The sequence below is a fragment of the Pleurodeles waltl genome, chromosome 7 (assembly GCF_031143425.1).
Source record: "Pleurodeles waltl isolate 20211129_DDA chromosome 7, aPleWal1.hap1.20221129, whole genome shotgun sequence".
Taxonomy (NCBI): Eukaryota; Metazoa; Chordata; class Amphibia; order Caudata; family Salamandridae; genus Pleurodeles; species Pleurodeles waltl.
The window spans coordinates 1,529,967,557-1,529,990,168 of NC_090446.1; positions in this window are offsets into that span (position 1 = coordinate 1,529,967,557).

Below are 22,612 nucleotides of genomic sequence, written 5' to 3' on the forward strand. Positions count from 1 at the left end.
AAAATATATACTAGTTCGCTGACCACTCACAAGCCTTTGTAACAAATGTGGGCCTGATAATATATCCGGCAGCAATGCTAATATGCGGCCGCCAAGTCACTCACCGAAAAAGGAGGATAGTCAGACCCGCATCTCCTGAATAACAGCGTCTTCTTCGTGCGCGCGCCGGCATCTGTGACTTCCTTGTAGACTCCCGGTCACATGACTACGGGCACGAAGAGACTAGCGCGAAACGAAGTCACCTGACAAATTCCATGGCAGCCACCACTGGATAAAGCGGTCGCCATGTTAGCAGGGAGTGATTCGATTTGCAGCACAAGATATGAAATCTCCCGCAGGCATGTCGATGATACGATATATTATAAAAACCACCACAGAATTAAAACATAACTTACTAAAGGTGAAAATTGTTTTACATTAAAATACACAGATGTCTTAAGGAAAACCATTTATAAAGTTTTTTGTTATATTATTATTATTATTATATATATATATATATATATATATATATATATATATATATATATACATATACACTTCCATTGATTTTTATAGAATAGTATAACTGGGTGACCAGGGGTCACAGGATCACAGACAACCATCTAAACTACCATGCCAAAAGGAGTAAGTCAACGGAACCACCTAAGGGGTCCTTGTATGTAATTCATTTATGGAGCAGATCAGTTGGTTACAGGTGACTTAGGGCCGGAGTCTAAGAAGATAATTCCAAAATTGACCAGATATTTACACACAATATAAATACATGTAAAAAAGAGGAAAAGAAGAAAAGAGGAAAAGAAAAAGGGAGGGAGGGAAGGGGGAATCCACAGCATAACATCTAGCATTGTTGGAGGGATCTAGGATCTTATTCAAGTTGTATAGATATTTTTTACCTGATTTATCATTCAACGGGGATGCTATATCACAGCTGGAGTTTTTAGCCAATTATATTTTCCCACGGAATATATTCATTCAACCCACTTTACCAGTATCCAGTGTAATGATACAAAATACATCACGTTTTTTTCCTAACTTTATTGTCATCAATTCCTCCCGATTTCCTTATCTTTTCTAGAATTGTCCATGTTAGATCCTCTATTTTATGTCCACAATGGTTCCAGTGTTGGACTAGGGGAGCTCCCTCCCTCCTGTGAAGAAAATGTCATCTATATACAGTGACCTACATTGGACATTTTCGTAAAAGGGAGCCATTTCATTATAAATGTGGGTTTCCTCAAATTTTCCCACATAGATATTCGCTACACTAGGGGCACAGCCAGCCCCCATACTTACTCCTTTCTCTGTTGATACATGGTTCCATCAAACTCAAAAACGTTTTCTTGGAGGACAATAACAAGACATTGGAGGACAAATCTAAGATGGTCCGTCATCCCCTCTCTCTCAAATAAGCTAGCTACAGCCTGCCAGGCCTCCCTTTGGGGGATGTTAGTATATAAGGTTTCAATGTCCATAGTTACCAAAATCTGAGAACTCGGGTTGTAGGGGATACCTTCCAGTTTTGAGATGATATGTCCTGTATCTTTTATATAAGCAAGCAAACAGACCACTCTATGTTTTAAAAATATTTCTACATATTTTGAGAGCGGTTCCATAGGGGAACCTATAGTAGACACAATTGGACCAAGGGGAGGATCCACCTCATTTTTATGTATCTTTGGTACCCCATATAATACCGGTGTCCTAGTAATCTGCTGGTTCAAATATTGATGTTCTTGTTCACAAATAATGCCCCTACTCCATGCCGCATAGCTGACCTCATATATTTTTTGTTTAATGTTGCTCAACCGATTGCTTTTACCCTTGATATAATGTTCAGAGTTACTAAGCATCAGTTGCATCTTTTGCTTGTATTTTTCTGTGTCCATCAACACTATACCACGCCCTTTGTCACAGGGTTTCACTGTGATCTGTTTGTCTTGTTGTAGTCTCACAAGGGCCTGTTGTTCGCCTCTAGTAAGATTATAGGGGGGTCTTGGGGTGGATCTAAGCATATTTTTGACCTTTTCTAAAACAATACTCTAAAAAATCTTGACTTCTGGTCCCACAATGTCCAAGTTTGGTACAAAAGTGGATATTGGCTTGAGACCCGATATATTGGTCTCCATGGAAGTATGTCTTCCTTCAAAATACCTTTTCAGACGAATGCGTCTAAAGAAAGCAAAAAGCTCAGAGATCAAACCAAAATGGTTGATGGAACCACACGGGACAAACAACAGACCTCTCTTAAGTAAGGTATCAGTATCTTTGTCCATAGGGACAGATCTAAGATTGAAGACCGGTATAGTATCAAGTCCCTCCTGTATTGTTGTCTTCGTGTTTGTAGTAGATGTTGTGAGTTGTCTATGTTGTGGTACCTCCCTCTTTGAGTATTCCTGAATCTGGTCCGATGTGTTCCTCGTCTGGACAAAAAATGATTGGCGCGATTCAGCCTCTCATTCTGACCTATTCTGCTACCATATCGGTCAAACTGATTCGAATTGCCTTCCCCATCATACTCCGAGGTATCATAGAAGATTACAATCCTTTTGCTGGTCCAAAATTGACGATCCTGCTCCGGACCATTCAGTTGTTGGTTTTGATAATATTTCTCTGACAAATATATATAGGCACGCTCCTTAGAGAACCACCTGATATCTTTTCTCAATTTGTCTGTCTTTCTTTTGGTCAAATATAAGTTGAAGAATTCTAGCTTCTGGCTTATGACTTCTAATTGCCTTTTAGCTTCTTGTAGCGAGTCCTGTACCTTCAACTCATTTTCTAATGTTTGAATCTCTTTTGTAAGTATTTCCATTAGTTCCCTGGCTGTCTCTACAATGAGAATCATCCAGTCTCGGGAGCATTGATTCGATATCAGTGACCATTTTTCAAGAAATTGTTTGATTTCAACAAACAGTCCTGGTATATTCCTCACCCTCAGACCTGCTGGGATAAGCCCCGCTCGAAGGTATTCAAGAATAAAGTCAGCATGTAGTTCAGTTAGTTTTGCTTTTTTCTTTAATTCCATAAGTTTGTACCACCCCTCTTTGGGTTGATTGAATCCCAAAGACCGCCCCAGCTCCTATGCCCGGTTGGATTATAAGTCTGGACAGATCTTCCTCATTAAACCCAAATGTTTTAATACTATCCATGATGGGATAGTATTTGGGCTTTGATATAAACACAAATACAGAAATGAATAAAAATAAAAATAAAAAAATAAAAAAGATGTGAACACAGAAACCAACACCAATACTAAAGATCACCCAGAAACTGTGCACATAGACTGCAAATCTAACCAAGATAGCACGTCCAAAGGACTCCACAGGATTCAAAGATCTACAAAAGGATATGTACCCATATGAGACATACATAGAGATACATCCAATACCCTCTCGACAGAGTTGTCGAACCTATAGGACCTGAAGAAGAAAGAGGGTCCCTGAAATTAATATAGTAGCTCAACCAGGGAAATAGAAGTGGAAGCTGCACATAAAATAATGAGGTACCCTAGAATTATATTTCATACATGGATACAAATTAAAAAAAAGAATATATAACAATATTCATCTTATAACGTATGTCAACACTTACAAAAAACTATGGGGGTCATTACAACATTGGCGGTAAAGGCCGCATACTGCCGTGCAGAAGACTGCCAACACACCGCCGCGGCTGTGGAATTCTGTCACAGTCATTATGACTCAAAGGCCAGAATCCGCCAAAATCTAGACACCCACACAAGTCCACCACACCAAAGGTCAGTGATAAACTGGCGATAACAAATCCTCCTCCATCACGCCAACAGGAATACACCCACACTATCACGACCCACGAATCTACGCGGCGGTCTTTCAACCGCGGTATTCCATTGGCAGTACACACCGCCGCGCTCAAAATACACACACATATACAAAACACATCCACATTGGACAATTCAAAATACACACACCTGATACACATACACACACCAGTCCCACACACCCAACACAATATAAAACACACACCCACATCACCCACAAACCCTTACGACCACAATTGCGACTGAAGGCCACAGAGAGACACCGCCATCTACAAATGAGCATCCACAGGCACTCAACACCATCACCCACATAGCATCCACACACCCCACACAACACACCGCTAAAATCACCCCACACATCACAACACACACCACCCCATGGCACGGCAAAGACACCTGAGGTTCTCTGAGGAGGAGCTCAGGGTCATGGTGGAGGAAATCATCCGGGTAGAGCCACAGCTATTCGGATCACAGGTGCAGCATTCCTCCATAGCTAGGAAGATGGAGCTATGGCGAAGAATCGTGGACAGGGTCAACGCAGTGGGACAGCACCCAAGAAATAGGGATAACATCAGGAAGAGGTGGAACGACGTACGGGGGAAGGTGCGTTCCGTGGTCTCAAGACACCACATCGCAGTACAGAGGACTGGCGGCGGACCCCCACCTCCTCCCCCACAACTAACAGCATGGGAGGAACAGGTCTTGGCTATTCTGCATCCTGAGGGCCTTGCAGGGGTAGCTGGAAGAATGGACTCTGGCAAGTCAAATCTTTACTATTACATACACCCTCCCTACCTGCATGCCATCACATACCCCACCCTCGTCCTCACCCCCATCACTCCTACTCCTCACACATGTCCCAATATCACAAACCACCCATTCCAACACCAAGCCCTGCATGCAACACCAAAGCATGGACACCCATCACCAATGCATGGCCACTGCACATACCCATACACCCCCCTAAACCATCATCACACAAGGTCCTACACAGGAATGCAAGCACTGGGGTACACGGTCACCCACACACATTGCACACCATGGCACATACAGATGCAATAATCATGCCTTTACACCCCTGCAGGACTCCTACCCAACGTCTCCGGACAGGAGGATCCAGACATGTCCACTCCACCCACAGAAGAGGCCCACAGTGATGACAGCAGCTCTGTCCAACTGGATCTAGATGACCAACCCGGCCCATCTGGGACCTTGGGACAGTCGGTTCCCCTCACACTGGCACAGGCCACTACAGAGCTTGCTCCCTCTGGAAACACCAGCGCAGCACCCACCCAGTGGGCCCATACCTCTGTCCCCAGGACACTTCAAGCAGCAGTGTGTCCACCACTACAGGGAACCCAGGATAAACCACCACCCCAACAACACCAGGGACCTGGGGGCAGTGATAGTGGGCACACGGTTCAGGGGACAGAGGCCCAGGAACACAGGGGAACTGGGAGGGTAGCTGTGCGACAGGGGGAAGACAGGCCCAGGGAACCCACTCTCCACGAGGCCCTCTCCAACATCATGGGAGCCTACCACCATTCCCAGGAGACAATGGCAACAATACTGGCCAAGTTTCAGGAGACCCAGCGGCTGCAAGAGGAACAGTATTTGGGGTTCAGGGAGGAACTCAGATCCATCAATTCCACCCTGGGCACCATTGTAAGGGTGCTGAAGGACCTTGTGAACACCAGGAGGGACACTGTGGCACAACAAGGGGCCCCTGACACTAGCCTGGACGATGAACTGCCCACCACCTCCACCGGCGCTAGTGGACAGGAGGCACCGCCACAGGACCACGACACCAGAACCCCACCCCCTGCAGATGGAGAACCACCCCGCAAGCGGTCCCTGAGATCCAGGACAAAGACAGAGGACAATACCAAGACCCCCGCCAAGAAATGAGACCACCCTGAATATCATCCTCTGTCCCACTTTGTCACCCTGTCCATCCTTAAACTGCCCTAGCTCCACTTCCTATACCCCTTTGGACAGTGCACCTGTGAGACAAATAGATTGGACTCTGCCATGGACATTCCTCCACCATCACCCCTGCCCATTTTACAACCCCCTCCACTATTCTGCACTTAAATAAACACCCTTGAATCACAAAACAATCTGGAGTCAGTCTGTGCTTTCACAATTGTGTATTTGCAATAACTGAGGAAAAACCCAATGTCCATTCTAATATCTACATACCTATGTCACACAGCTCTAGTCCATGAGGTAACATAGCAGAGGTCACACAGTGGGACCCACATCTGTGAAATTGAAAGGAAAAGTGACAAATCAGGGTCCATACACTGGGTGAAAGTGACAGACAGATGATAGGTCTAACAATGTTATCAGATGTAGGAGGCAGTGATTTCTTCTTACCTGTGTCTCACTGGAAGTATTGCTTGATCACGGTGTTTCTGTTGTCTATGTCCTTTTCTTCTGCCTCCTCTTCTTCACTGTCCACAGGCTCCACAGCTGCCACAAGATCTCCTTCTGGACCATCCTCCTGCAGAAAAGGCACCTGCCGTCGCAAAGCCAAGTTGTGAAGCATACAGCAGGCCACGATGATCTGGCACACGTTCTTTGGTGAGTAGAATAGGGAACCACCTGTCATATGGATGCACCAGAACCTGGCCTACAGGAGGCCGAAGGTCCGCTCTATAATCCTCCTAGTTCACCCATGGACCTCATTGTAGCGCCCCTCTGCCCTTGTCCTGGGATTCCTCACTGGGGTCAGTAGCCATGAGAGGTTGGGGTAACCAGAGTCACCTGCAAATGGCGAGGGACAACTGTTAGACACACACTGACTCATAGGGACATCCACAGACCCAGACAACTATTCCCACTGATTTGGGTCCAGGGTGTTCACCTAATAGCCACACCCGGTGCCTCTGGAGTTGCCCCATTACATAAGGGATGCTGCTATTCCACAGGATGTAAGCGTCATGCACTGTGCCAGGGAATTTGGCATTAACATGGGAGATGTACGGGTCTGCCAAACACACCATCTGCACATTCATCGAATGGTAACTCTTCCGGTTTCTGTACACCTGTTCACTCCTGCGTGGGGGTACCAAGGCCACATGTCTCCCATCAATGGCACCTATGATGTTGGGGATGTGTCCCAGGGCATAGCAGTCACCTTTCACTGCAGGCAAATCCTCCACCTGAGGGAAAACGATGTAGCTCCGCATGTGTTTCAGCAGGGCAGACAACACTCTGGACAACACGTTGAAAAACATAGGCTGGGACATCCCTGATGCCATGGCCACTGTTGTTTGAAAAGACCCACTTGCTAGGAAATGGAGTACTGACAGCACCTGCACTTGAGGGGGATTCCTGTGGGATGGCGGATAGCTGACATCAGGTCTGGCTCCAACTGGGCACACAGTTCCTGGATTGTGGCACGATCAAGCCTGTAGGTGATGATCACATGTCTTTCCTCCATTGTTGATAGGTCCACCAGCGGTCTGTACACCGGAGGATGCCGCCATCTCCTCACATGCCCTAGAGACTGTGCCTATGGAGAACAGCGAGCAGAGAGTCAACCAACTCTGAGGTACGTAAACACAGCTTACTCTGAAAATATTCATAAATCTAAATTTGCCTGTATGAGTGGTTAGGCAAGGCCTAGGTATGTGTGACGCAGTCAAAATATTGCCATGTGGGCCCCTGAAATGGCGGCTGCCTGACCTGTAAAGTGGGACAGGGGGATATGAGGTAACTGCGCTGGCGTTGTACACCGTCGCGGTAGGCGGTCGAAGACCGCGGTGCAATTCTGCATTGGTTAACATTGGGCCCTATGGGTCCCAGCAGCCAATGACGATTGTCGCCGGCGGTGACGGTACGCACCGCCACGGACGTGACTGCCATTTTCTCTCGGTTTAATCACTCGATATCTGATCTTCGACAGGAGATGACCTACACTGCAAGTGCTGCTGTGACCTCAGTCTGGAAGAGACAATGGCTCCTGTGTCTGGGGAAAGGGCCCCTGCCTTCAGCACGGAGGAGTTGGAGAAACTCGTGGATGGGGTCCTCCCCCAGTACACACTACTCTACGGTCCTCCAGACAAACAGGTAAGCACACTGTGAGCATGCTGTATGGGTAATGCCTGTGTGGAGTGGGGTGGATGAAAGATGGGGTGGGGGTGAGAATGAGGCGTGCATGAAACGACGGTGAGTGCATGTGCGTCATGGCAAGGGTAGGGATGCGGGCCAATGACTGTGACGGTGCAGTTGGTAATTACTTCTTTTTTCCCGTGTACAATTCCTGTAGGTCAGCGCCCACCAGAAGAAGGACATCTGGCGTGCCATCGCCAAGGAAGTCGGGACCCTGGGGGTCTACCACAGACGGAGCACCCACTGCCGGAAAAGATGGGAGGACATTCGCCGCTGGAGCAAGAAGACAGCGGAGGCCCAGCTGGGGATGGCCTCCCAATGTGGGAGAGGTGCCCGTCGCACCAAGACCCCCCTGATGTTCAGGATCCTGGCGGTGGTCTATCCGGAGTTGGATGGGCGCTTGAGGGCATCACAGCAGCCACAAGGGGGTGAGTACACTCATTCTGCTGATTCAGCGTGTATTTTAGGTGTCTGGGTGGGGGAGGTGGGCTGTGGGTTCCCCTAGGCCAGGGCGAGTTTGGTAGTTAAGTTCCCTACTTCAGGCAGGCCCTGTGGCACCCTACCCCACCTGCGTACAGTGCCAACTACACCTAGTCAGGCTCCTGTGACATCCATGTGTACAGAAATCGGCCATAGCCTTGTAAGCCATGTCCCAGGGATTGAATAGTGGAGCCCAAGTGCGCGGCGTAGTGCAGGGAGCTTCTGTGTCTGTCGTGTCCGCCAACGGTAGCGGTATTGCATGCACTGAACATGTCTTTCTTCTGTCTTCTCCCCCCCCCTTTTTGTGGTCACCCTGTACTTGTGTGCATTAGCATCATCAGGCAGAGGAGCAGTGGCACCAGAACAGGAGGGAGCTGCACCCCACATGGTCCTGGAGGGCGATACTACCGACTCCGAATTCACCAGTGGGACGGAGGGCGAGGGGAGCCCCGCGGCGGGGACTGGAGCTGACACCAGCGAGACGGACTCCTCCTCTGATGGGAGCTCCCTTGCGGTGGCGGCCCCATCTGTGCCCCCCGCATCTACAGGTACAGCCGCCACCCCCCCTACCAGCACCGCCCTCCCAGCAGCCCCTCAGCCTTTGCCCCGTGCCCGCTCACACAGGAGGGTGGGCATTACCTTCGCCCCAGGCACCTCAGGCCCTGCCCCTGTCACCCCTGCTGCCTTCAGTGAAGAGGCCATTGACCTCCTCAGGTCCCTCACTGTTGGGCAGTCTACCATTTTGAATAGAGAGGCAGTTGCAACAAACCAATGCATTCCTGGAGGGCATTCACTCTGGTCAGGCAGCCCTTCAGCGAGCTTTTCAGACTCTGGCCTCAGCACTGATGGCAGCCATTGTCCCTGTCTCTAGCCTCCCCCCTCCAACTTCCTCCACCCAGACCCACACCCCTGTACCTCAGCCTATCCCAAGCACACCATCAGACCAGCATGAACACACCTCAACACACAAGGGAAGCTCTGGCAAACATAAGCACCACACATCCCGCAGGCACTCACGCAAGCATCACACACATGCAGAAACACCAACATCCACTGCCTCCACTGTGTCCCCCTCCTCCTCGTCTCCCTCCTCCCTCATAGTCTTGTCTCCACTCACACCTGCATGCAACAAATCCTCAGCCACTACGTCCATCACCAGCACACCCACCAGCACACCCTGCTCATGTGCACTCACCACTACCATTCACACATCCCCTATGTCCTCTCCCAGTGTGTCTGTGAGGCTACCTCCCAAGGTACACAAACGCAGCCACCCACCCACCCAACAGCCATCCACCTCACGACAGCCTCCAGCCCATGCACCTTCACCCAAAGTTACCAAACGTGCACCGCTTACAACCACTACGTCTTCCTCCACTCCCAAACCCCCTCCAGCTACCCGTCCCAGTGTTCCTAAGAAACTTTTCCTGTCCAGCCTTGACCTCTTTCCCGCACCTCCCCCACCCCGTCCGTCTCCTAGGGCCCAAATCTCCAGGTCCCAACCTAGCACCTCAGCCACAACATCGGCGGGACCAGTGGTGCCAGTAGTCACCGGATTATGGAGTGCACCAGGCAGCAGGGCAGGCAGTGTGGCAAGGAGCCAGAGCACGGACAGTTCCCCCACCTGTCAAGCTTAAAAAGTTGGACAGTGCCCAGCGGGAGTGGGGAAAGAAACCAGTCACCAAACCCGCTCCCAGTGGTCCAGTTGGGAGTGTGGAGACAGCTGCGACACCATCCAAGGGGGGAAAGGGGCACAGTAAAAGCGGCAAGTCTGGGAAGATCAGCACGGCAGACAAGACCGCCAGCAGCCCCGCTGCCCAGGAAGCGACTGCCAGCAGCAGCCCCGCTGCCACAGACAGGACCGCCAGCAGCCCCGCTGCCCAGGAAGCGACCGCCAGCAGCAGCCTGCTGCCACAGACAGGACCGCCAGCAGCCCCGCTGCCACAGACAAGACCACCAGCAGCCCCGCTGCCCAGGAAGCGACTGCCAGCAGCAGCCCCGCTGCCACAGACAGGACCGCCAGCAGCTCCGCTGCCCAGAAAGCGACCGCCAGCAGCAGCCCCGCTGCCACAGACAGGACCGCCAGCAGCCCTGCTGCCACAGACAAGACCGCTAGCAGCCCCGCTGCCCGGGAAGCGACCGCCAGCAGCAGCCCGCTGCCACAGACAGGACCGCCAGCAGCCCCGCTGCCAGAGACAAGACCGCCAGCAGCCCCGCTGCCCGGGAAACGACCGCCAGCAGCAGCCCCGCTGCCACAGACAGGACCGCCAGCAGCCCCGCTGCCACAGACAAGACCGCCAGCAGCCCCGCTGCCCAGGAAGCGACCGCCAGCAGCAGCCCCGCTGCCACAGACAGGGCCGCCAGCAGCCCCGCTGCCACAGACAAGACCACCAGCAGCCCCGCTGCCCGGGAAGCGACCGCCAGCAGCAGCCCCGCTGCCACATACAGGGCCGCCAGCAGCCCCGCTGCCCAGGAAGCGACCGCAAGCAGCAGCCCCGCTGCCACAGACAGGACCGCCAGCAGCCCCGCTGCCACAGACAAGACCGCCAGCAGCCCCGCTGCCCAGGAAGCGACCGCCAGCAGCAGCCCCGTTGCCACAGACAGGACCGCCAGCAGCCCCGCTGCCACAGACAAGACCACCAGCAGCCCCGCTGCCCCAGACAAGACCACCAGCAGCCCCGCTGCCCAGGAAGCGACCGCCAGCAGCAGCCCCGCTGCCACAGACAGGACCGCAGCAGCCCCGCTGCCCAGGAAGTGACCGATCGCAGCAGCCCCACTGCCACAAACAGGACCGCCAGCAGCCCCGCTGCCCAGGAAGCGACCGCCAGCAGCAGCCCCGCAGCCACAGACAGGACCGCCAGCAGCTGAACCGCTGCCCAGGACACCGCCGCTAGCAACCCCGCAGGGCAAAACAAGACCGCAAGCAGCTGAACCGCTGCCCAGGACACCGCCGCCAGCAGCCCCGCAGGGCAGAACAAGACCGCCAGCAGCTGAAGCGCTGCCCAGGACACCGCCGCCACAAGCAGCGCTGCCAAGGACACCGCCAAAAGCACCGCTGCCCAGGACACCGCCACAAGCACCGCTGCCCAGGACACCGCCGCCACAAGCAGCGCTGCCAAGGACACCGCCACAAGCACCGCTGCCCAGGACACCGCGGCGAGCAGCCCCGCAGGCCAGTCAGCGCAAATGATTCCGACGCTACTTATCCACCACGGGCAGGATGAAGCACTCTGGGCACAAGGCCCCCTCCAGAACCAATGGAGAGATACATCCACTACCTTTGTCCTTGGCAGGATGAAGCACTCTGGGCACAAGGCCCCCTCCAGAACCAGTGGAGACTGTTATCCACTTGAGAGACTGTGGCTTTGCACAGGCAAACCACCCACTGTAGAGACTTGAGAGACTGTGGCTTTGCACTCCCCAGGATTGAACAGTGGGCAAACCACCCACTGTAGAGACTTGAGAGACTGTGGCTTTGCACTCCCCAGGATTGAACAGTGGGCAAACCACCCACTGTAGAGACTTGTGAGACTGTGGCTTTGCACTCCCCAGGACACATCAATGCACATGGAGCCCCCTCGTGGATCTGGCGTTGTGCACTCAACCGGCTGAGGTGCCTGTTTTATTTCTATCTGATGCCCCTGCAGTGTTCTCTCCGTTTTGATCAGGTATTGAGTGTGGACCTCGCCCATGCCTTTTGGGCCCAGAGATCCACGGACTATGATGGTGGAATCCCTTGGACTTGTGTTCTTGGTGTATAAAATTGTTCATAGTGTAAATGTGTATATATGTAAATATTTTTGATTACTGTCTTTGAATATATTACAATCATTCGACTCATTTCCTTTTGTCCTTGCATTCTACCAGGGGGGGTTGGTGGGTGTAAGTAACTGTGATGTATCAATATGTACTTGTGTGTGTATGTTGTAGTGGGTGAGGATGGGGGTGGGGGTTTTGAGAGTTGCATGTGTGTGTCACTGTTTTTTCCCTCTCCCTCCCCTGTGTCGTACGTGCAGTACTCACTGTGGTCTTCGCCGCAGGCGTTCGTGCTCCTGGTAGAGGAGCAGGAAGATAAAGGCTGGCAGATTTGGAGCTCCGGTTCCACTGCGTCCTGGTTCCTCGTGGGGTATGTAGAGGTGAGCGTTTTCCCTTCGAAGTCCTGTTTCTGCCGTCTTTTTGTTCGTGGTGAATCCGCCCCGGAAAAGGTGGCGGATGGTGGGTTGTAATTCTGTGGGTGGTACATTGTCCTCCGCTTGTCTGTTGGCGGTTACCACCACAGTGTTTGTTTGTACCACCGTGGCGGTCGGAGTGTTAAAGTGGCTGTCTATGTTGGCGGTTTCCACCACGGTCGTAATTCCATTTTTTTTACCACCGGCCTGTTGGCGGTTTTACCGCCGCTTTAACACCGACCGCCAGGGTTGTAATGACCACCTATATGTCCAATCTGGGGCTACATCACATTCCATTCATAGTCTACACTGCCATGGATATCATTACACAAAGATACGAAATTATTATATCAATATTTTATTGGTCATTATTAAATACATCATAAAACAGACAGTACCTACAACATTCATACCACATTCATTTTACAATAATGTGTAAAACAATGTACCACAAAGTAATCAAATATTGAGATGTAATCAAATATCAACATATATATAGTGTAGAACCAATATAAATTTACAAAAAACTATAAAGTCCAATCTCTTAGTATCCTTATATGATGCTCCAAGGACATAGTAGGAACCAAGGGCCTACGCGCGTTTCGGGGATCTTCTCATAGGGAGGCCACCTTCATCAGGGCCGTACCCAAATCTATATTCAAAAGTGGATGCCAACACAATCAGACGGACATATATGTCAAATGGGGTGCTGATGTCTTGATATATGCCACTTGAGATAAGGATATCTAGTATATAAAAAAACACATAAAAAACCTGCCTTGAAAACGCGTAATCCTAAATCCAACGAGTTAGAAATGCACTATGTACAGATTATATACACACAGCCTGCTACCACATGCAGTGAACGAGTGCAAAGAGCAACACCTCATATTAAGAAAACCCATTAGTGTGATAAACACCAAAAAGGGTTATGTGGAAACAAAGATATAAAAAATTAGGAAAGAAAAAATTATAAACTTATATCAATTAAAACATGCCAAATCATACACCAAGACCTGAAAAGAACCAGTGATATCTTGTGTAATCGTATGAATCAAATATTGCCTTGAGGTAATTCCACCCTGCTAAGGTTGCAAAAAGCGACACCAACCAACTCTTCCAAGTGTGTGATAAGTACCCCCTTGTAATACACCTTAGCATTCACGCTACTTCTTCAGAGATGGAATTCTCTATAGGAAGAAACCAGATAATGGCTAAGATAGTAAGTACCGAAGTAATAATAATCATAATTAATCAGGGTGCCTCGAAGGGTCAGAATTCTAAAGAAAATTGGCTTTACCTCTATTACTAGCTTGTTTTTAAGGGCATAAGGGCTGCTAGGGTCAGCTGTTATAGTAATTTGAGACCCCACTTCGGCACAGGCATCAGTTGAATTATTCTGGAAAGGAAAAAATATATAAAATATATACTAGTTCGCTGACCGCACACAAGCCTTTGTAACAAATGCGGGCCTGATAATATATCCGGCAGCAATGCTAATATGCAGCCGCCAAGTCACTCACCGAAAAAGGAGGCTAGTCAGACCTGCATCTCCTGAATAACAGCGTCTTCTTCGTGCGCGCGCCGGCATCTGTGACTTCCTTGTAGACTCCCGGTCACATGACTACGCGCACAAAGAGACGAGCGCGAAACAAAGTCAGCTGACAAATTCCATGGCAGCCACCACTGGATAAAGCAGTCGCCATGTTAGCAGGGAGTGATTCGATTTGCAGCGCAAGAAATGAAATCTCCTGCATGCATGTCGATGATACGCTATATTATAAAAACCACCACAGAATTAAAAGATAACTTACCAAAGGTGAAAAAAAGATTAACATTAAAATACACAGATGTCTTAAGGAAGACCATTTATAAAGGTTTTTTTAAAAATATTATTATATATATATACACTTCCATTGATTTTTATAGAATAGTATAACTGGGGGACTAGGGGTCACAGGATCACAGACAACCATCTAAACTACCTTGCCAAAAGGAGTAAGTCAACAGAACCACCTAAGGGGTCCTTGTATGTAATTCATTTATGGAGCAGGTCAGTTGATTACAGGTGACTTAGGGCCGGAGTCTAAGAAGATAATTCCAAAAATGACAGTTTATTAAGACACAATATAAATGCATATAAAAAAGAGGAAAAGAAGACAAGAGGAAAAGAAAGGGGGGGGAGCCCTAGGTTACACCAATCTGCCGGTTATGGGGCCTGAAAGGCCCCCTGCCAGGCAGCAAGCTGCTGGATCCAGGGCTGGAGGACCACCAGACCAGCAGGTACAGATGATTACAGCCCCATCTGAGGACGGCGCTAGGGTTCCACCAAATTCGACCCCCCATTTTTTGCATTCAGTTATTCAAACCCCAGCAGCATGGGAACCCGACTGGTAGAGTGCTCTCAGGTGACTGAGAGGTTCATAGTGGCCCTGGACCGTGACTCTGGTAGTGAAGGCAGGGAAAGGGCTTCCAACCTTCCGAGGTCTAATGGCAAGGTTGGCCACTGCCAGACCAAAGCACCTGGTGACTGCCGGCTGAGCCAAGAGAGATAATACCGAGAGACAAGAGTAAACATTTTGCCCATCCATTCTGAAACCTGCTAGCAGAGTGGATTAAGGAGGGTAACCAGTTCAGACGGTCCTGGCTCAGGGGAGTGTCCTTTGAACCAGAGGACGTAGGAATGGCTAAGGATTGCATTAGATATGGGACATGAAATCCTGATTGGGATTTACCATACATGCAGCAATGCCTCGTAAGGTGGGAGAGAAGACAAGTCAAGGGAAGAAGGGAAGAGAAAGTAAGCAGGAAGAAGATAGATGGGACCAGGACGCCACTACAGAATCCCTGAACAGTGAACAGGCGACCTAGGTCAGAACAGCTGTAGCTGCGATGGCACAGAAGGCCACAGCACCAACAAGGGTATCGCCGCAAAGGTTCAGGAAGGATTTAGCGTGTAGAGACGTGGATCGAGGAAGTCGTATAGCTTGCCACTAAGGCCGGGACCGAGTCACTTTCCCCTCTCCTCTCACAGAACCAAATAGACAGCAGGGGAGACTCAAGTCAACCCTACGCCCGACAGGTGAGACCCATACCCCCACTCTCACGTGCCCTATACTATCAGTGACCCGACAATCTGATCAGGAGCCCACCATAACGATATTGAGTCGTGTTGGAATCGGGTGTCACAGATGTCGGTGACATGGCACTCGGGACTCACAAAGTCACTGGACATCAGCAGGGCTGTGGTGGCGCCAGGCCTGCAATGTCAGTTAGGGTTGTCGAACTCCAGCGGGAACCACAGCTTCGCTTGCAGGCGGCGTCGCAGGGTCAGTCAGAGGCGTCAGTCTGGTCGTCGGCCTACATCAGTGCATTTGGTTTTTCTTGGTTTTCAATCAGCTTTCACTCCCAAGGGCCCAGAAACTGAAATAGGCAACACCTGGTGAGTTACGGACCACAATAAGTGAACCCCGAGGCTGGTAGGTGAAGTCTTTACTGTCCCTCAGACTTCTTAACAGGAGGCAAGCTCAGTCCAAACCCTTGGAGAAACTTCTCAACCAAGATACACAGCAAAGTCCAGTATTGGCCCTCTCTAAGGCAGAAGCAGCAACTGCAGGCCACCCCAGCAAAGCACACACAGCAAAGAGGCAGTACTCCTCCTCCAGCTCTTCAGCTCTTTTCCTTGTCGGAGGTTCCTCTTGATCCAGAAATGTTCTAAGGTCTAGGATTTTGGGTCTACTACTTATACTTAAACTTCAATGTAAAGTCTCTGTTGTTCACAAGATCCTGCCTTGCCCAGGCCTGGCCCCAGACACTCCAGGGGGTTGGAGTGTGCATTGTTTGAGGACAGGCACAGCCCTTTCAGGTGTAAGTGTCAGCTCCTCTCTCCCCACTCTAGACCAGAAGACCCATCAGGATAGGCAGGACACTTTGGCCCTCATTACAACCCTGGCGGTCGGTGGTAAAGCGGCGGTAAAACCTCCAACAGGTCGGCGGTAAAAAAAATGGAATTATGACCATGGCGGAAACCGCCAACATAGACAGCCACTTTAACACTCCGACCGCCACAGTGGTACAAACAAACAGCATGGCGGTCAGCGCCAACAGACAGGTGGAAGACAATGTACCGCCCACACTATTATGACAGGCCAATCCGCCACCTTTTCCGGGGCGGATTAAACGCGAACAAAAAAATGGCGGAAACAGGACTTGGAAGGTAAAACACTCACCTCTACACACCTCACAGGGAACCAGGACACCATGGAGCCTGCACTCCAAATACTCCCTGCGATTGTCTTCCTGCTTCTCTTCCAGGAGCACGACGACGGCGGCGACGACGACCACGGTGAGTACAGCACCTACGACACAGGGGAGGGGGGAGGGAATAGAGAGTGACACACACACGCAACACGCAACACCCCCACCCTCACCCACAAAAACACACACACCAATACATGCTGAAACATTACATTTACACCCCCCAACCCTCCCTGGAAGAACGCAAGGACAAAAGGAAATAAATGTAACCATTGTAATCAATAAACATCTATTAGTCAAAAATGTATATACACTATAAACAAATATGTACACCAAGAATTCAAGTCCAAGCGAGGCCCACACAAGATACCGGATCGAAACAGAGAGAACACTGCAGGGGCATCACATGCTGAAACATTACATTTACACCCCCCACCCTCCCTGGAAGAACGCATGGACAAAAGGAAATACATGTAACCATTGTAATCAATAAACATCCATTAGTCAAAAATGTATATACACTATAAACAAATATGTACACCAAGAATTCAAGTCCAAGCGAGGCCCACACAAGATACCCGATCGAAACAGAGAGAACACTGCAGGGGCATCAGATCGAAATAAAACAGGCACCTCAGGGGGAAGGGAAGGGTGGGCACCTCAGCCGGATGAGTGCACGACACCAGCTCCACGAGGGGGCTCCATGCCCATTGATGTATCCTGGGGAGTGCAAAGCCACAGTCTCTCAAGTCTCTCCAGTGGGTGGGTTGCCCACTGCTTTATCCTGGAGAATGCAAAGCCACAGTCTCTCAAGTCTCTCCGGTGGGTGGTTTGCCCACTGCTTTATCCTGGGGAGTGCAAAGCCACAGTCTCTCAAGTCTCTCTAGTGGGTGGGTTGCCCACTGCTTTATCCTGGGGAGTGCAAAGCCACAGTCTCTCAAGTCTCTCCAGTGGGTGGTTTTCCCACTGCTTTATCCTGGGGAGTGTAAAGCCACAGTCTCTCAAGTCTCTCCAGTGGGTGGGTTGCCCACTGCTTTACCTGGGGGAGTGCAAAGCCACAGTCTCTCAAGTCTTTCCAGTGGGTGGTTTGCCCACTGCTTTATCCTGGGGAGTGCAAAGCCACAGTCTCTCAAGTCTCTCCAGTGGGTGGGTTGCCCACTGCTTTATCCTGGGGAGTGCAAAGCCACAGTCTCTCAAGTGGATAACAGTCTCCACTGGTTCTGGAGGGGGCTTTATGCTCAGAGTGCTTCATCCTGCCAAGGACTGAGGTAGTGGATGCCTTTCTCCACTGGTTCTGGAGGGGGCTTTGTGCCCAGAGTGCTTCATCCTGCCAAGGACTGAGGTAGTGGATGTGATATTCCACTGACGGTGGGGCAACATGGAAGCTGCCCAGTCCCCTGGAACTGACCACCAGCCACGTACGGATGACCACTGGGGATGGCAGCCATGTCTGCGGTGGTGCCACTGGCTCAGGTTGTCGCGGGGCAGCTGGCGGGGCTGGCGGTGGTGTCATTAGCGGCGGTGCTTGCGGCGGTCATTGTGGCGGCGGTGCTGGTGGCGGCATCACTGACTGCGGTGCTGGTGGCTGGCTCACTGACTGCCATGCTGGTGGCTGGCTCACTGACCAGGGTGCTGGCGGCGGTGTCAGTAACGGCGATGCTGGTGGCGGGCTCTCTGATCGCAGTGCTGGCGGCGGTGTCAGTAATGGTGCTGTTGCGGCCTCACTGACTGCGGTGCTGGTGGCTGGCTCACTGACTGCGGTGCTAGTTGCTGGCTCACTGACCGCGGTGCTGGCGGTGGTGTCAGTAATGGTGGTGCTGGTGGCGGGCTCACTGACCACGGTGCTGGCGGCGGTGTCAGTAATGGCGGTGCTGGTGGCGGGCTCACTGAACGCAGTGCTGGCGGCGGTGTCAATAGCGGCGGTGCTGGTGGCGGGCTCACTGACTGCCATGCTGCTGAAGGGCTCTGTATCTGGGCTGCTGGCTGCGCTGTCCTTGGCGGCGGTGAATGTGGCGGTGCCGGTCTTGTCCGCCGTGCAGGTTGGCGGCGACGTTGCCTTGCCTTTCTGCTTCAGGCTCTTCCCCACCTTGGATGCTGGCGCAGCTGTCTTGCCACTCCCCACACTTGTCTTGGCTGAGCCCTTGGTGGCAGGTGTTTTGGCCTTCTCCCTCCGGGATGTGGGCAACTTTTTCTGTTTTGGAGGTGGGGGAATGTCCTTGGCCTCGCTCCTTGGGACAATGGCAGTCCTGTTGCTTGCCGCACTCCAAAAGCCGGGTATTGCTGGTACCACTGTGTCCGGTGATGTGGTGGCTGAGGTGCTGGGTTGGGATCTGGAAAGGCGGGCCCTAGGACCCTAGGGAGGTGTAGGGAAGAGGTCAACATTTAAGAGGAAAGGTTTTTTTGACACACTGGGATGGGTAGATGGAGGGGGTTTGGGAGTGGAGGAAGAGGTAGTGGTTGTAGGAGGTGTTCGTTTGCTGACTTTGGGTGAAGGTGCATGGGCTGGAGGCTGTCGTGAGGTGGATGGCTGTTGGGTGGGTGTGTGACTGCGTTTGTGTAGTTTGGGAGGAGGGCTCACTGACACACTGGGAGAGGACACTGGGGATGTGTGCATGGTAGTGGGGGTGGTGAGTGCACGTGAGCGGTGTGTGGTGATGGGCGTGCTGGTGATGGAGGTAGTGGCTGAAGATGTAGTGCATGCAGGTGAGAGTGGAGACGTGACAGGGAGGGAGGAGGGAGACCTGGAGGAGGGGGACACAGTGGAGGCAGTGGATGTTGGTATGTCTGCATGGGTATGATGCTTGTGTGAGTGCTTGTGGGGTGTGTGGTGCTTATGTTTGCCAGAGCCACCCTTGTGTGTTGAGGTGTGTGCATGCTGGTCTGATGGTGTGCTTGGGATAGGCTGAGGTACTGGGGATTGGGTCTGGGTGGAGGAAGTTGGAGGGGGGAGGCTGGACACAGGGACAATGGCTGCCATCAGTGCAGAGGCCAGAGCCTGAAATGCTCGCTGTTGTGCTGCCTGGCCAGAATGAATGCCCTCCAGGTATGCATTTGTCTGTGGCAACTGCCTCTCTAGACCCTGGATGGCATTCAGAATGGTAGACTGCCCAACAGTGAGGGATCTCAGGAGGTCAATAGCCTCCTCACTGAGGGCAGCAGGGCTGACTGGGGCAGGGCCTGAGGTGCCTGGGGCAAAGGAGATGCCCACCCTCCTGGGTGAGCGGCCAAGGGACACACGCTGAGGGGCTGCAGGGAGGGCGGTGCTGGTAGGCAGGGTGGCGGCTGTACCTGTAGATGCGGTGGGCACAGAGGGTCCCGCCACCGCAAGGGAGCTCCCATCAGAGGAAGAGTCGGTGTCACTGGTCAGAGCTCCTGTCCCCGCCGTGGAGCTCCCCTCGCCCTCCGTCCCACTGGTGAATTCAGACTCTGATGTCTGACCCTCCAGGGCCATGTGGGATGCAGCTCCCTCCTGCTCCGGTGTCACAGCTCCTCCGCCTGATGATGCTAATGCACACAAGAACAGGGAGACCACAAAAAGGTGGGGGGGAAGAGAGAAGAAAGACATGTTCAGTGCATACAATACCGCTACCGTCGGTGGACACTACAGACACAGCAGCCCTCTGCACTACGCCATGCACTTGAAGTTCCCTAATTAATCACAGGGACATGGGGTACATGGCCTTTGCCCGATTGCTGCACACATGGAAATCACAGGAGCCTGACTAGGTGTAGATGGCTCTTACCAGTGGTGGGGATGGGGTGCCACTTAGCCTGCCTCACAAAGGGTCCTTGCCTACAAAGCTCGCCCTAGCCTAGGGGAACCCACTGCCCATCTCCCCCACCCAGACACCTCCAATGCGCGCAGAGTCAGCTGAATGTGAGTGTGCTCACCCCCTTGTGGCTGCCGTGATGCCCTCAAGCGCCCACCCAACTCCGGATACGCCACCGCCAGGATCCGGAACATCAGGGGGGTCATGGTGCGACGGGCACCCATCCCACATTGGGAGGCCATCCCCAGCTGGGCCTCTGCCGTCTTCTTGCTCCAGCGGCGAAGGTCCTCCCATCTTTTACGGCAGTTGGTGCTCCGTCTGTGGTGGACCCCCAGCGTCGGGACGTCCTTGGCGATGGCACGCCACATATCCTTCTTCTGGTGGGCGCTGACCTAGAGGAATAGTACAGGGGAAAATGTAACACTTTTACCGTCTGGACTGCCACCGTCATTGTCCCACGTTCCCACCTTGCCCTGACGCACATACACTCACCGTCCGATCATGCAGGCCTCATCTCTGCCCCCCCATATCTTTCGTCCACACCACTCCAAACAGGCATTGCCCATACGGCATGCTCACAGTGTACTCAACTGTTTGTCTGGAGGATCGTAGAGTAGCGTGTACTGGGGGAGGACCCCATCCACTAGTTTATCCAACTCCTCCGATGTGAAGGCAGGGGCCCTTTCCCCAGACACATGAGCCATCGTCGCTTCCAGACTGAGGTCACAGCAGCACTTGCAGTGTAGGTCCTCTCCTGTCGAAGATCAGGTATCAAGTGAGCGAACAGAGAGAAAATGGCGGTCTCGTCCGCGGCGGTGCGTACCGTCACTGCCAGCGTACATCGTCATTGGCTCCTGGGACCCATATGGCCCAATGTTAACCAATGCAGGATTGTGCCGCGGTCTTCGACCGCCTACCGCGATGGTGTAGAACGCCAGCGCAGTTACCTCATATCCCCTTGTCCCACATTACAGGTCAGGCAGCTGCCATTTCAGGTGGCCACATGGCATTATTTTTTAATGTGTCACACATATATAGGCCTTGCAAATACACAGAGACAGGCACATAGCGTATTGACAAATGTGTGCAATACAATTGTTTTATTCCTACCTCAGTGTTGGTTGACTCTGTGCTCGCTGTTCTCATCCATAGGGCACGTCCGCTGGGGCAGGTGAGGAGATGGCAGCATCCTCCAGTGTACAGACCGCTGGTGGACCTGTCGACAATGGAAGAGCGACATGTAATAGTCACCTACAGACTAGATCGTGCCACAATCCAGGAACTGTGTGCCCAGTTGGGGCCAGACCTGATGTCAGCTATCCGCCATACCACAGGAATCCCCCCTCTTGTGCAGATCCTGTCAGTACTCCATTTCCTGGCAAGTGGGTCTTTTCAAACAACAGTGGCCATAGCATCAGGGATGTCCCAGCCTATGTTCTCCAACGTGTTGTCCAGAGTGTTGTCTGCCCTGCTGAAACACATGCGCAGCTACATCGTGTTCCCTCAGGTGGAGGATTTGCCTACAGTGAAAGGTGACTTCTATGCCCTGGGACATATCCCTAACATCATAGGTGCCATTGATGGTACACATGTGGCCTTGGTACCCCCCGCAGGAGTGAACAGGTGTACAGAAACCGGAAGAGCTACCATTCTCTGAATGTGCAGATGGTGTGTTTGGCTGACCAGTACATCTCCCATGTGAACGCCATGTTTCCTGGTTCAGTGCATGACGCTTACATTCTGCGGAATAGCAGCATCCCTTATGTGATGGGGCAACTCCAGAGGCACCGTGTGTGGCTATTAGGTGAGGACAAGGACCCTATACCGTGTGAATAGTTGTCTGGGTCTGGGGTTGTCCCTAAGGGTTAGTGTGTGTCTAACAGTTGTCCCTCTACATTTGCAGGTGACTCTGGGTACCCCAACCTGTCATGGCTACTGACCCCAGTGAGAAATCCCAGGACAAGGGCAGAGGAACGCTACAAGGAGGCACATGGGCGAACTAGGAGAATTATTGAACG